This window comes from Aquila chrysaetos, chromosome 10, assembly GCF_900496995.4.
Source record: "Aquila chrysaetos chrysaetos chromosome 10, bAquChr1.4, whole genome shotgun sequence".
Taxonomy (NCBI): domain Eukaryota; kingdom Metazoa; phylum Chordata; class Aves; order Accipitriformes; family Accipitridae; genus Aquila; species Aquila chrysaetos.
In genome coordinates this window covers 8460802-8475065 of record NC_044013.1, presented here as the reverse complement: position 1 = coordinate 8475065, position 14264 = coordinate 8460802, and the positions used below count along the sequence as shown (strand labels likewise).

At 39.0% G+C, this 14264-nt stretch overlaps 1 protein-coding gene across 6 annotated transcripts in view; it reads left to right on the top strand.

Annotated features, from left to right (window-relative positions):
• The window catches only part of TBL1XR1 (TBL1X receptor 1), a 118780-nt gene that overhangs the window by 45498 nt on the left and 59018 nt on the right, over window positions 1-14264 (top strand). For 5 of the 6 annotated variants that reach the window (XM_030027989.2, XM_030027992.2, XM_041126627.1 and 2 more), the window contains exon 2: window positions 5712-5776. The gene's annotated coding sequence lies outside the window, so the exon portion shown is untranslated. Of the gene's footprint in view, window positions 1-5711; window positions 5777-9048; window positions 9072-14264 lie in introns of those variants that run through there. The other variant, XM_030027990.2, reaches the window with a different exon arrangement.

Here is a 14264-nt window from a genome sequence, read left to right as displayed (position 1 = left end):
TCCTGGTAACCTTGCAACTATCAGTTCCCTACAAACACATTGCTATGTTGACAAAAGCAGGTGCCTGCCTCCGTTCAGCTGTGAAGGCTCATTGAGTTAACGGGCTCCGCATGGGGAAGGGAAGGGTTGTCGCTGAGCAGCATGGCTGAGTCGATTTGGCAAGCTGGAGCAGGCTGAATTAGTATCATGGGAAATATGGCTCTTCCTACTTTGAGGAAAGGGAATGGAAAAAAAAATATTCTGTTTTTTTTTTTTTTTTTTTAAAGTGGTATATTTTGTTTGTGTCTTGATGCAGTTCTTAGTATGTATTTGAAATCTATAGTAAACTTAATGAGAATAACAGTGGCCCCTAAATGCTACATGTCAGATTTTTTTTTTTTTTTTTTTTTTTACACAAGGAAAATTTTTTCTCTTTCCAATTTGAGGTGAGTCTGCTGAGAGCACACAGTTTGACAGGCTGTTATTCTCAGTCTTTTCTCTGATTAATCTTGCAGTGAGGAATTTAAATTTAAAACTCCGTTCTAGAATAAAACCACAAAAAATTACTTATCAATATGCTATTATTATTATCAGTATGTCACTAGTCATCATGTCCACTATTTTCAGAAAACAAACAAGCACCACAAATTAGAAACTACATTGAATTTACATAGGTGGGCCCCCATCCTAGATGTAGCAGTCTGTGAAAGTGGGATTTTGTGACTACTCTAGAGGCCAATAGTCCCTTCACATAACACTCAGTGCCTTGAGTAATAACTGTTTATGCTCTTTCCCGGTCTAGACTGGATTTAACTTCATTCTCTAGGATCTTTTAACTTCCAGTTTATGTGAATTGGGTTACTTACTAATGAATTTCATTTAAATGCCTTGCAAGTGAAATCGTGCTGCAGCACGGCTTGCCTTCCCTCCTTCCCCAGTGCTACCAACTGATTGGTATTGACAAGATTCCTCTGGTGCGTTATGTATTTTTAATAGAGCTGGCTAAGATGGTTTCCTCTCCAGTAATTTAGCTTCCTTTCCTTTCAGTGGGCTATCAGCTATTTTCTGCGATTGCCTCAATTTTTGACTTTTATAGAAATTGGTGTTTAAACTCGTACATAGCTGCTGCAATAATCTTTTGCTCTGGTCTGACTTTTCCTATCTTTCTCATTGCACAGTGAAGCCCGTTTCTGTGCTCTTCTGAAAAGTGGTTCCTGTATCCAGATGATCTTTTCTCCAGAATAGTGTTGTCTGCTTACCCAGTTCTTATTTTTTATCCCTTCAGATATCCTGGTTTGTTTTAATAGTTGGTTCATATACGTCCATACGCATACAGGAGCTTGGCATATGAAAGAGTATTTCTAAGTGTGGAAAGTTGTGCAACTTTTGTGTGATGTGAATATGTAAGTTAAGCATTTCTTCTTTGAAACATCCAGAAAGTTAGCTTGTGTCAGGTTTTTCCATATTTCTGAAGTAATGAAGGCCTAAAGACAGAACAAAGATCAGGAAATAAAAATTTCTCAACTGACAGAGAAAAGCCGTTTCAGATGGAGTTGAGGAATATAGGTGGATATGTCTCTGGGCGGGTCTTGGATACTTTGAGTGTTCCCTGTTGAGGCTTCTTGTAAAATATCCTCGATGATTTTTTTCCCCCCGCCTCCATCTGAGCATACTCCCAGTGCTGTGCCACTGCGTGCTCCCAGAGTGGGGTATTGGAGCAGTGTGCGTGTGTTATTTTGTCACTAGGAACTCTACTGCGACCAACTAGTTGCAGGTGATGACAGTTTTTAATGCTGTCTTGTGTGTGGTGCTGATTTTTTTTTTTTTTTTTTTTTTTTGCCTGCTCATATGTGTTTGTTTCTCTTGAATTTTTTGAGTTGGTATTTGTCTCAGTTCAGCTTCTGTGTTAGATCTGAAAAGCAGATGTTATTGTAGAAGTGCTGAATTGTTTAAAAAAAATTGCCATACATCGCTGTGGAGCTGTGATTAAAAGAAATAATTTTGATTTTCTCTGTTTATGTTCCAAGCACGGCAGTGGTAGAATCACCGCTAGTTTTGTATATGCCTATTAATCAAATGAAAGGAAGGATTCAATGGAGTGATTAGTTTTCAATTTAGGCTTTGTCTGATGCTTTTTGCAGCCTAGTTACTGAGGGGAATATCCAGGATTTAGTTATTTTTAATTCTATTTTGATTGGGACGCTCTTTCCAGATACTGAATCCAGATAAAAGCAGGATACTCGAGGAGAATTTAGAAGAAAAGATACTGTGTCCTTAGAAGGCTTTTGTAATTCACAAAGCACAACATCTAATGACTAAATTTTGTTGTCAGAGCTCAAATAGCACCAAAATCTCAGAAAGTAGTATAAACAGTGTGATCCTAAGAGGATTAGAAGAAAAACATGAGCGCACAAGTTCACATGAGGAACAGAAGCAATTCAAAGCTCACGCAGAAAACATTGTTTTAGCCATAGCATGAACCCAGTGTAATGGATGGGTAGGAGAAAACAGCATAAATGATGGCGTTTCTAGAAGAAAATGGTGAAACGTTTTTGCAAATAGCTTTTAGAGAAATCCTTGCTTTGAATTCATTATGTTTGGAAACAGGTAAAGAATAACATTAGTGTACATCCGTGCTATGTGTTTATAACCAGATTTGTCACTGTGCGGTGCCACGGTTGTTTTCATCTGTGGTTTCGTCTTTGTGCCGCGCGATTATTACTTTGTTGATAACAGCAGCCCAGTCTGTGCTAGCAGCATGGATTGGTATTTACTTTTTTGGTAGCTGGTTCGGCGTGTTAGTTTTGGCCCTGCAGATGGGAGCTGCCTGTCTCGTGCAACCTGTTGCCTGGACCTTTTTTGCCACCTCTGCATGCAAGCAGGTCTTGAGTTTATGGCTTCAGGGCTTGCTGCCGCTCTGTGCGCCACAGCGGGATGCTCTTCCCGAGGAGATGTTGGACACTGTACCGAGCATTTTGGCCCGGTGTCATGGGGGGACACAGGCATCAGGTGTGTCATTCTTGTGCAGAAAAGCCCGGTGTGGCCAAAGCTGGTGAGCGCTGGCTGGGAGCAGCTCAGTACACACGCAGCAAAATCTTACTTCTTTTTAAGTTGAGGGCAGCAGTGTTCAGTCGATGCTGAAGGTATTAGTCATCAGTCAGTGGTCAACCCTCCAGCCCCTCCAAGATGAAGGATCCAAACTCACAAGCTACTGTGCATTCCCCAGGTGTGCTTTATCAACTTCAAGGGCATCTGGTGGATTATTTTTAAGTGTCACATAGTGTAGCTGTTACTACACCTGGTCACCTGTTTAAATCACGGTAACAGGTTGGTATATAAAGGCGAGAGATAGTCTAAAATCAATAAATTATAGCTGTCACCTGCATTGTTTCAAGGTACATGCCAAAATGACAAAGTCCAATAGGATAAATTTGGAACGAAAAAAGCCGCTGATGAGGCATTTGTACTCAGTACTTGTATTCTGAAGAAGGACATCGCAGAGTTTCTAAATGTTTACGTGTCATTTCAAGCGCCCTTATTTAAAACTGGAGCCTACAACCAATTAACATGAGTGAGGAATGAAGCAGAGTCAGTGAACCCTTTCTTTTCTCATTCTCTGCTCTCTTGAGTCTTTGCTTCCAGCTTCTTTCCGTGTCACTGCCCTGTTCAGATACAAAGCGAAGGACAAGAAGCCTCTTCCACAGATCAGACGGAAAGGTTTCCTTCTCTGGCTTCGACGATAAGTACTGCACTCAGAAGATTGCACAAGGGCAAAGAGGTGTTGGAAGGAGACAGTTTGGGCAGTGTATACTGAAGAAAGCCTTTTTTCATTGAAGAAAATGGTTTATGTTTGTGCAATCATCCTTTTATTTATGTTTGCCATGTTCCTTCCCAAATGAAATAACCCAAACCAAGTGGCACGCTCGGAACGGGGCAGCAGAGCCCTCCTCTGCCTTTCTCTGCACACAGCTTTCCTAATGATTTAGGCTGTTCTTAAAAAAATATTGGTCAGTTGGTGTTTTGTTCTGTTTTTAAGGAAAACTCTGGTTATTAGCAAGTAGGGTTTTTTTATGGGGTCTGCCAAACGAGGTGATAAAGCTTTCTCTTCTCTGCTGGTCTGCAGCTCTGGGTGTGGAAAAACAACCTTTCCAAGGAGCTCCACATAGGAAACTGTGCCACTTGAGGAGTGGAGTTTTCCTCAGCCTATTTACATAATTTCTGCAGCACCAGTACAACTAAGCAAGGAAACAAGACCATGTTTGCAAATTCTTTCAATTCCCAGCATTCCTGCATTCTTCAACATCCTCTGCAGCGCCTCTCCTCTTGCTTGCACTTGCCTTGGTGGTGCGGTGAGATCTTCTAAGAATACAATAACCCCAACTGCTGCAGCTCTTTTTTTTTTTTTGGCTGGGTCCAAAAATGACTTTATAATAAACCGTTTCCTACTGGCTGAGCTTGAAAATTGCATGCAAGAACTCTGTGTTGATCATGAGCCCCCAAAACCGTAGTTATTCTTTACTCATAGTAGAAGTTTTTGAACACAGTTTACAGATGCCTTGTAAATAGTTTAATCTAAAAATAGTCTGATACTTCTTCATTAGTCACCCATGTCCATCTGTCCCCCTTCCTGCTCTTTGAGTGGGCGATTAGATTATTTACTAAAGAAAAGTAGTCTGGCAAGTATTTGCATGGAGAGCAACCGCTCAGAAATATTAGTGTGAATAAAAATTGTTTGTCATTACTGAATAAAAGTGGATGTTACAGAGGCTGGAGTTAGCATGTATTTGGACATCAAAATGTGTTTGCGTAACTACTTTATCGTTAGATGCATAAATTATTATTGATATGTAAAGAAAATTACTAAAATGTAGGAGAACATGGATTTTTTTTTGGCTTATGTTTTTGTTCACTTTTTGAAGATGGAAAAGATTTCTCTTGAATAGTGCACTAGGAAGACTTCTATGATGTACATGTTGTCAAATGTCGCCAGCAACTAGTATGAGCTGTTTTTTTTAATTACTGAAGTCACTGCAGGAGTTGGTAGCTATCTGGATGCGTAGGCACACCTGTGTACATAAAAGGAGTTTCTTAGTGCAATATGTGTTAGGAAAACGGATTTTTTTTTTTTTTTTTTTCCTCACTGCTTCATAGTGGATGTAACTATTTTGGAAGTCAAACCACTGGAATGTTGATTTTTGTTTGGGGCTTTTCAGAGTGTTTAGAAGTTGGCAGCTAAGGTTTATTTCCAGAAGAAATTTGGCATGGGCAGAAGATACTGTAAGCTGCCTGCTTTTCCTAGTTAGCTTCCCGAAGCTTTTTCTGGAGAGCTAAGGCAAAATCCAGACATCAGGATTTCTATACACGGGTTGTTTTGTTTGTGTGTGCTCCTGCTGAATGGGTGCGACTGTCTAGAGGTCTGATGGTACAAGTATTCATTCAACAGGCTTATTTGTTCAAAGGTCTGTGTTTCAGGCTCCCCACAGGAGCAGTTCGTGTGATGTGGGTAGTGACAGGATATATGCAAAACCCCAGCTCTGCCTGCTCTTCTGTGCCTGATCGCTGCTGCTTTAGGCTGTGTACAAATTCAGCGGTAATCCCTCAGCTCCGTGAACAGAATAGGCTGCGAGAGCTATGAAGGCCCATACTGGATAACGTTTTATTGTGTTAACACCACCGTTTTCAAAATAATAAATATTAATGTTTCCTATTTTGTCTCCTTACTTCCTTGTCAGCATCACCTTTCTGTGGCAAGAGGCACCCGAAAGGAAAACTTCCGCATATCAATGCACTGCCAATGGTAAGTACCTTTTTAACTGACTAAAGGTGGTGTGGTTCCTTCCTGCAGATACACCGTAAACTGTCTTGTATTGGAGATAGTATTTTTAGAATACCTACTTTTTAGTACACAAGTGGATTATTTTAATTTTTTAAGAAACATCTAGGCCATTATTCTGTTTGATAAAAATACTAAAATTGTATCTGGATTTTGTCGTGTGGAAGGTGGGTTAGCATGTTAATTTTGAAGCAAGAAGTGTGACTTGACGATAACACAGCTCATCCTGTGGGTGGCTGGTTTTGCTTCCTCTTTTGGCCAAGAGCCTGTTTGGGGCAAGCTGTAGCCCAGCTGAGTGCTCTGTTGCCCCCACTTGGGTGCTCTCTGCAGTTTGTTTCAGTACTAACGGCTTCTCCTCTAAAAAATCTGCGCAGTGCCAGGTGTATTTTGTTTCAGCACGTTTGATGGCATAAGGCTAGTGAAGCTAAAAAATCTTAGCTCCCTTAGAAAGGGGCTTGGTTGGTGCAATCTTCTTATTCCACCTCTGGAATATTGCTCAATGTTATAGACTATTGGAGGTTCATGTTTGCAGATTGTCTTTATGGTTTACTTATGCTTCCTGATAGTTGTGTAGATAGAAGGCAGAGGTGAGGTCTGAAGAGAAGGATTGGAACATACTGCTTCAGCTTTGATCAAATAATCTTTTTTTCAGCAGTTTTGGTATCTTGTGTTGTCACAGTTGAGGCATACGAGAATAGTAATTGCAGCATTAGCCTTAAGAAATAAATTCATAAAGTGCCAGCCTGAGTTTTGTATTTCAAGCATCTCTAAATCATTGTGCTCAGTACAGAAGTTAAAGGGATAGTATTTCTAACCACTAGCTTTGAAAACTCAATTTGGGATATGAGAGCTGAGCTGGGTTCCTTTGGTTTGAGTGTGGGCATGGATCTAAAGAATATGTAAATAAATTATAGCCTCACTTACACCTTTGCAACTCCACTGTCTTTGCCCTGTGAGCAAGATGACACTCCAAGAGAGTTTGCTTAGATGTAACTGCTTTACTTTGAAGCGTAGTAAGTGATTCTGTTGACTCTTGAAGACAACATCATGGAGTGAAATGTAATGCAGCATATATTTGGCACTAAGTAAAGCAAATATAACTCTGAAATCAGAAGATCTGCACCAAGTTGTGTATGTCATTTAGTAGCCTGATGTTTAGGCTCAGAGTTCATACGTGTAAAGTTTATATTGATTTGGGATGAAGTTCAGCTGGTGGGAATGGAGTTTTTGAGTGGGAAGGCATCGTTTTTACCTGGTCACTTAGCCTGGTGTTTTAACTTTCCAAAGCTGAAACTAGAAGTGCTCTCAGCCTTTTCTATTACTGCTAAATTTTCATTGTTGTTGTTGACCTTTTTCCAACAAAAACCTACTCCGATTTCTTTTTATTTTGTATTAGTTGGGCATGTTTGTAGTTACGATTTAAAATACAGGTCTGTGTTACTGCTTCTCTTAAAAACATGACTCATTCCATATTAACCTAGTCCTTATACTTCATAAAATTTTAAAATACTGAGAGACTGTACTTGAAATGTTACTGCATTTTGTCCTAATTTTCCCCCTACAAATTATATTAGAAATTCGGAATTGCACAGTCTCAAGGGCATGCTAGTTGTTACAGTGATCATAAAACATACTCAACTGTTACTTCTGGTGAAGTGAAATACTCCCCACTCTTTTCTTTAAGGGCTGCTTTTGTGCTATAAGTTGTTATATTTTATTATTCTAGAGATTTCTAAACAATTACTCATCTCTTAATTAACTTTGAAACAGTTTGAACGTGGATTTAAGAGACAAGCTAGTCACATTCTTCATCATCCCAAAAGTAATCATAACTTAATCTGGTTTATAGTAAAAAAGACTTTTATGGGTATTTATTATGTTGTTTTTCTCGCTGGTGTTTGTAGACAAAGTATGGGCCAGAGGTTGACCTGAAAAAAGCAGTTTGTATTCTTCTCCCAAACAGGACTTGGGTTAACTTGGCCACCCATGTTCAATACATATATTTGAATCAGAAATTCATTTCTGATTCCCTTGAGAAATGATACTAGCATTTTTGATCATTTTTTAATCATGATTATCAGTTCTATTTCTTAGTACTAAAAAAAAAATAGTAAAACACAGAAGTTACACATCCTCTAGTGTTTTTCTTTACTTTTCTATTTTAAAGGCAATTAAAAGATGCTTTTTTTTTTTGCATCATATATGATATGTTAACTGACAACTAAATAGGGTAAAATATCAGTTACTCCTTAAAAACATATTGTAATTTTTGGCGATTTTTTTAAAAAAATAAAATATTTATACTGTGATATAGCCTCCTAAAAGAGAGCATGACTGTGTTCAGTTGGTGTAAGTTCTCCTTCCCATTCTTCCAGTCAACTGTAATGTTCCTCACAGTCTCAAATGAAAGATGCAAAGGCTTAACAAAAAGGGCCTGTTAAGTGAAGGAAAATTAGCGTATAATGCTACTTTTTCTAGGATTTCAAAGGTTCATTTAGAGGCCGATAACTGGGTACTTAATCCACAGTCACAAGGATTAATGAATGTGTTGAAAATAAAAATCGAAAGTCCTGGACCTTTGGCCTAAGCAAAAGATCACATTAGGATTTCCGCAAAGGCTTTAGCAAATTAATTTTTTTGTTATGTGACGGAACAGGTAGCTTAACTGAGAGGGATTTTCCATCGTACCTTGCAAGGCTTCTCTTGCAAGTTTTAGAAGCAAAACAGTTTGCCTTTGTCTTCTACAAGTCATTGAAGCAGGCCTGTGTGTGTGTGTGTGTGCATAAATATGTGTGACTATATATGGGTGTGCTTGTGTGTGCATGTATCTATCTACATATATATGTATATCTACATATATAAAAAGGAATGTGCAAAACCCAGAAACTTACAGAAAGCTGGGAAGTATCTGTTTGTGACTATCATACAGCAGCTTGCTGTGACGGATTTAATTTCGCAGGATGTAACCAAAAAGGGCTATGGAAGAGGCAGCATGGTGGCTGCCTGAGAGGCACCCTGAAAAACACTATGCCTGGGTTCTTGGCTCCATCTCTTACTGCATGGTTAGTGTGACAAAGATCAACACACTGATCAGTTAAAAAGGTCTCCTGCAGAAGAGAATAGAGGATATTACCATTTATTACAAGCTGTCACAGGCGAAGTCTGAGGATAGGCAGTGAGCACAGTTACTTAGTCTCCAGGAAAGCAGGGTCGTCAACAGTTAAGTCATGTCCTCATAGTCTCCTGAGGGGAATACAAAGTAGGTGTTTTAAATCCATCCTTTTTAATGCTGTCTACTTTTAGGTGAATATCTCTTGCTGTGTTTTGAAGGTATAATGCACCCTTTATGTGTTACGTCAAGTATTCTTACATGTAAGAGACTTTTTGTAGGAGAACAACTCTGCAGGCGCCAAGTCTCTTGGGCCGGGAAATTCCATGGGTGCAACACTTCAACGTGATTATCTATGCAGTGGATTTAGCCCAGAAATGGCAGCAGTGTTTGGAGGAGCTGGGGAGGTTGAAGAAGTCACTCCAAAGAAAAAGGCATTCAGTGAAGAGATTGGAACATGTCTGCAAAAACTTCCCCAAGACTGCAGCAAGACTTCTTCTTTGAACCCCTTTGTGGTGCTTTCTGTAGTGTCGTCGTGTGACCTTACCATTCCTTAGAAGACAGCTGAAGGAATAAATGAATGTAACTATTAGCCTGTGGTTCCACAACAGCTAAACCCATCTAAATGCTGATCTATCTGCCAGGTTAATCTTCTGCCAGTCTGTTATGTTAAAATGGTTTCATGCAGAGGAAGACGAGCAAGGGAGAGGGCAAGAGCCTGCACTCAGAACTGGAGGAGTTGGGGTTGGTGTGGAAGCCCTGCCTTTGCCGGCGCCTGCCAAGGGCAGGAGGAGGTCTGTGCCGTTAGCTCCAGGGTTTGCATGGGAATTGCAAAATTGACTTTGTTTCAACAGGAGTTGAATGTCATATCACAACTATAAGTATATACAAAATAAGATCTGCGGGTGGGCAGACCTTTGAAAGATGGTAAGGCTGAAGGTTGGTTTTCATTATACTGAGAACAGGGAACCCTGCGTTCAAGAGTTTATGAAACTTGACAGCACTTAAGATGTTGGCTGCAAAAGACATGAATAGTTGCTTCAAAATAAATAACCCTGCAAGACTAAGGTGCTTATTCTTCAGATACATAGGCATGTCCATACCTGTAACTTCAAGTGTAGGAATAGTTCTTTTGAGATATAGATAAGGAGTACTCGCATGCATAAAGCTAACCAGGCTTGAAAGCACTTTCAACAGCAGGGCCTAAAAGTGCTCATGAAATTTATTGTTAAGGCTGTTGGTTGTACGGTTTATGGAGTACAGCTTTAAAACAGAAAAAAAAAAAAAATTTCTAGCAGCTTCTGTAGTAGTCTAAGTGACAACACGAAATTTTGGACTGTTTTGCTCCTTCTGAAATCAATGGATGCTATTATCAATGAAGGAAGGTGAAGTGCAATGTATTTTTGTCTGATAATTGGTTACGGCTGAACAATTATATTTCAGAGTGTTCATCCATAAGTTCTATTTCTTGGATCAGCATGAATTAGCTGATCTAGTGGTATAGGTGTTGAAGATGAAGTGCTAATAATGTGATACAAAAGAAAAATTGTGTGGTGTGCTAGGGTGCATACTGTGATAAGCATTAAAAATTTTATGTACTACTGCATTCTGATCCATTTTTGGAAAGAAAAAAAAATTTTTTTTTAATTTTCTATTTTTTTTACAGAAAGCAAGCTAAACACACTAGTAAGATCCTTTTCTGATTCAGAGGGAAAACGCTCCTTGCCTCCTTTTTCTACCATTAAAGTTCACTATTGAGTGAATCAACTGAAAGGGAAACTACTGTCCTTAAAAATTTTAAGTAGTGGTGGCTCTATTTTGAAGTAGCATTTGTCAGAGAACTTTCTCTGCTGATTCTCTAAGCATTTTACAGTTCCGAAATAAGCTTTGACTAAGAATTCTCGGCAGAATCATAAATATGTAATTATCTAAGCAGCTGGGATATTTAGCCCCTGGCAGGTGCCCAGTGCAGTGCAATCACAAGAGCAAAGGGAACTGGGCCAGTATCTCAAACTAGGGGAACGTCCTCTAAAACAGGATGGGGGCCATTGCTGTTCCTTGCCTATTGCCATTCCTAGGTTATAAATCTTAAAGGTACCTGAAAGGAGGCTGTTTCTGCTGCAACGGGTTGTCTTATGTTTCAGCTTTTTTACTCTTTTTTTTCCTTGTTGTCTCCCTCTTCCTTCACCTCCCCTGCCTTGTTTTTTTTTTTTCTGTCTTTATACTGGTTTTGGTTCAATAGTTAATAGCAGCAGTAGTAGTATAGCTAGCATTACATTATATCTTACTTGATCAGCATGCCATCTGCTTTAGAGGAGAGGGAGATTTTATGTTTCTGCTGTGGTTTCGCTGCCATATGCCTGTGGTGAAGTCGCATAACCTGAAATGACCCTTTTCCTGCTCTATTATATGAAAGAATTAGAAATACAGTGTTAAGTGTTCTTGACAGTGACTAAGTTTGTTGCGTATTTAAAAAATTAAACTGGATATTAGGTGTACGTGAAGTAGGATATTGTAGAGAAGACCCAAGGACAGGCTCTTTTGTGTCTGAGCATGTGAGTTACCATCTGGAGAAGAGCAGGGCTTATTTCACAGAAGACCATGTTAATGTGTTGCATGTATCATCAGGTCTTGATCCTGGTTTCCTTCTTGTCAACAGAAAGTTGATGTTAGTTCAAGTCAACAACAGTAAAAGCTGTCCTTAGTTTCAGTGGTGTTGATGCTGGGAGATAATGAGCGTTGCTGCAGAACAACAGGAGGTCTGTAGGCTGAAGGGAATGATATTGAATATACTGATTTTTATTTACTTGGGAGAAACTGAGACCTGCTGGCCACCAAAGACCAGGGACCCTGCATCTGTGTGGCCATCAACATAGATGCAAGATCTGTACTTATATGCCAAGTCTCTAGTTCACCATATGAATAGAAATAAAGATCATAGTGCACTATGTTAGTGCACTCATATTTGTAAATGAAGGTCATGTGTGGTGTTCTTACTGTGGTTTAATGAACAGATATAAAAAAACTATGCAAGACAAGGGATCTGAATCCTCCTGGGGTTGATATTGGGCATATGTATGTAGGATCAACGTACATGAATTTAATATTCATACAAATGCAGGGTATTGATGTCAAACATGAGCCATTGTTGGAATACTTGTCCTCATTAATGATATTAATGAAATCTTCCCCTTTCATTTCTTTTGCCTGTAGGTGGACCATGTTTTATTATGGTCAACGTGTGTTTTAAAAATGTTTTATCATGTGTTTGACATCTGTTAAAAAAAAAAAAACCCAAACATAAACCCAGTAGCATAAATTTAAGTTCAATTCCATCATAACAATATGAAAAGGAGAGGACTTTAATAAAGTAATAAACTGGCAAATAAGCTTTTACAAAATCAGCCATTTCACTCTTTTGTAAGCTTGTTTTCTCTATTAGCATAGTCGACACTTTTTGTGAAAACAGCCATGCACTTCTGGTAAAGAGAATACAGTAAGTCAAACAAAATGCATGTATGATGGACTATGAAGAAGTGATTTTAAGTGCGTGCTTATTAATGAGAATCTAGAATAAAGTCAGCAGTGGTTAAAATGAATAAAGGGCAGATCAACTATCAGAGTGGATTCTTTTTTTCATGAATAAAAGAAACAAATTTAAAACTATCAGGTACATAACACACAAATTAAGGGGAAAAATAGATGGTCAAAGGTTAAAGAGGGAATGAAAACACAAGTTTTATGGTCACAAGATCAAATGAGGCATTAGTTAATTTCCCTTTTTTTGGTGCAGTTCAGCAGGAGTTCAAGTAATTCAACTGAGTGATTGAACTGGAACAGAAAAGAGTGCCAGAAAAACTGATTACTAATAACATAAACAGAAAAAATAATCAAATGAACTTAAGACTTGATGTCAGCATTTTACATTAAAGTGCATTTGAAAAGGCTGGAATTCCACCCTAGTTGCATGGAACCTGATTTACATAGAAAACAAATTTATAACAGCTATTCTTGCGACAGTTGAGAAATTATTATACTAATGAGCCGTCAGAATGGATTTAACCAAGAAGTGGCTGAGGTGCAGAAGATGTTTTCTGGAGACTGATCATCTGGGAAGTGGAAGTAACCTGAGGAGTAGGTAAGGGTGTTTGAACCCAAGGAAGCACTGTGAGGAGGTGACTGTTAATTACATATATTGCAAATGGAAGCAGCATTAGAGATGCTGGGTTTTTCCTCTAAAGAGAAGATAGAATACAAATTATTATTTCCTACCATTGGCACCCCTGAGGTGATGTGCTGCTCCCTAGGCAAGACCATTACTGCCTTTTCTCCTACAGATTTCATGGTTTTTACGATAAGCAAGTAACTAGTATGTTTATGAGTTTGTGAATGTGAATGCAGCTTAGAACAGATTGTTGGCATACCTTTCCACTAGCCTAATTCTTAGTTTCTTTTATATTTAACTTTTTCTAAAACCAAAATCCTTTTGTGCTGAATCATTCAATTTTGGTTATTACTAAGATATTTCCTATGCTGTTGCAGTTTACTAGGTTCCTGGTTGAAAGTCCACCCCGGTCAGTGGGCAGACTCTTGTGGGTCCTAGTTTTTGGCTCAAGCTGGAAGCCGTGGTGAATAGGCTGTTGTGGAGCAAAGTTGTTTTCATTGACCCGTCCAGTTTTGTTCTGCTTTTCTCTTTACCAAAGCTGACTGAAGTTTCTCAGCGTATCTACCTCCTCGTAGCCTACAGGAATAAGCAGGGCCGCCTTTTTTTTTTTTTTTTTTTTTTTTTTTTTTTTAAATATTGACACTTGCAGTGGTTGTCTCTGTGGTGTTCCATGTATTTCAATTGAATTTCCTTTTTCTCCTAATGCAAACTAAATAAACTACCGATTTTTGTCTTGCAGTGTGACTGTGTCGTGGCTGTTGCAGGGATTACCTCGTTGAGGTTGACAGTACCCCTTGGATTTTTACTGCTCCTCATTTTCATTGGACTGCTTTTCAGTCATCCGCAGTTGGATGTGGATTGCAGCGTATTTGGAAAAAGAATGCATGTTATATGGCATAACGTAACAGCAATCCTCTGAAATATCTTAGTCCTAACATCCCAGTGTCTGGTGGTCACGGGAGCTCTGGCTTTGCATTGGGAGGGAACAGAGAAAGGGTTGCTAAGCTGTATTGTGTGTGTGTGTGTCTATATATTTATAATCACAATAGACAAGACTTAAGCACATGGTCTTCATGGACACCTATAGTGGGATCTGAGTTGTCTGTGTTTCATAATCTTGTTCATTTTTGGTTTAGGACAAAAGAATATGCTAATCTATCTAGACTGTGGTATGATGT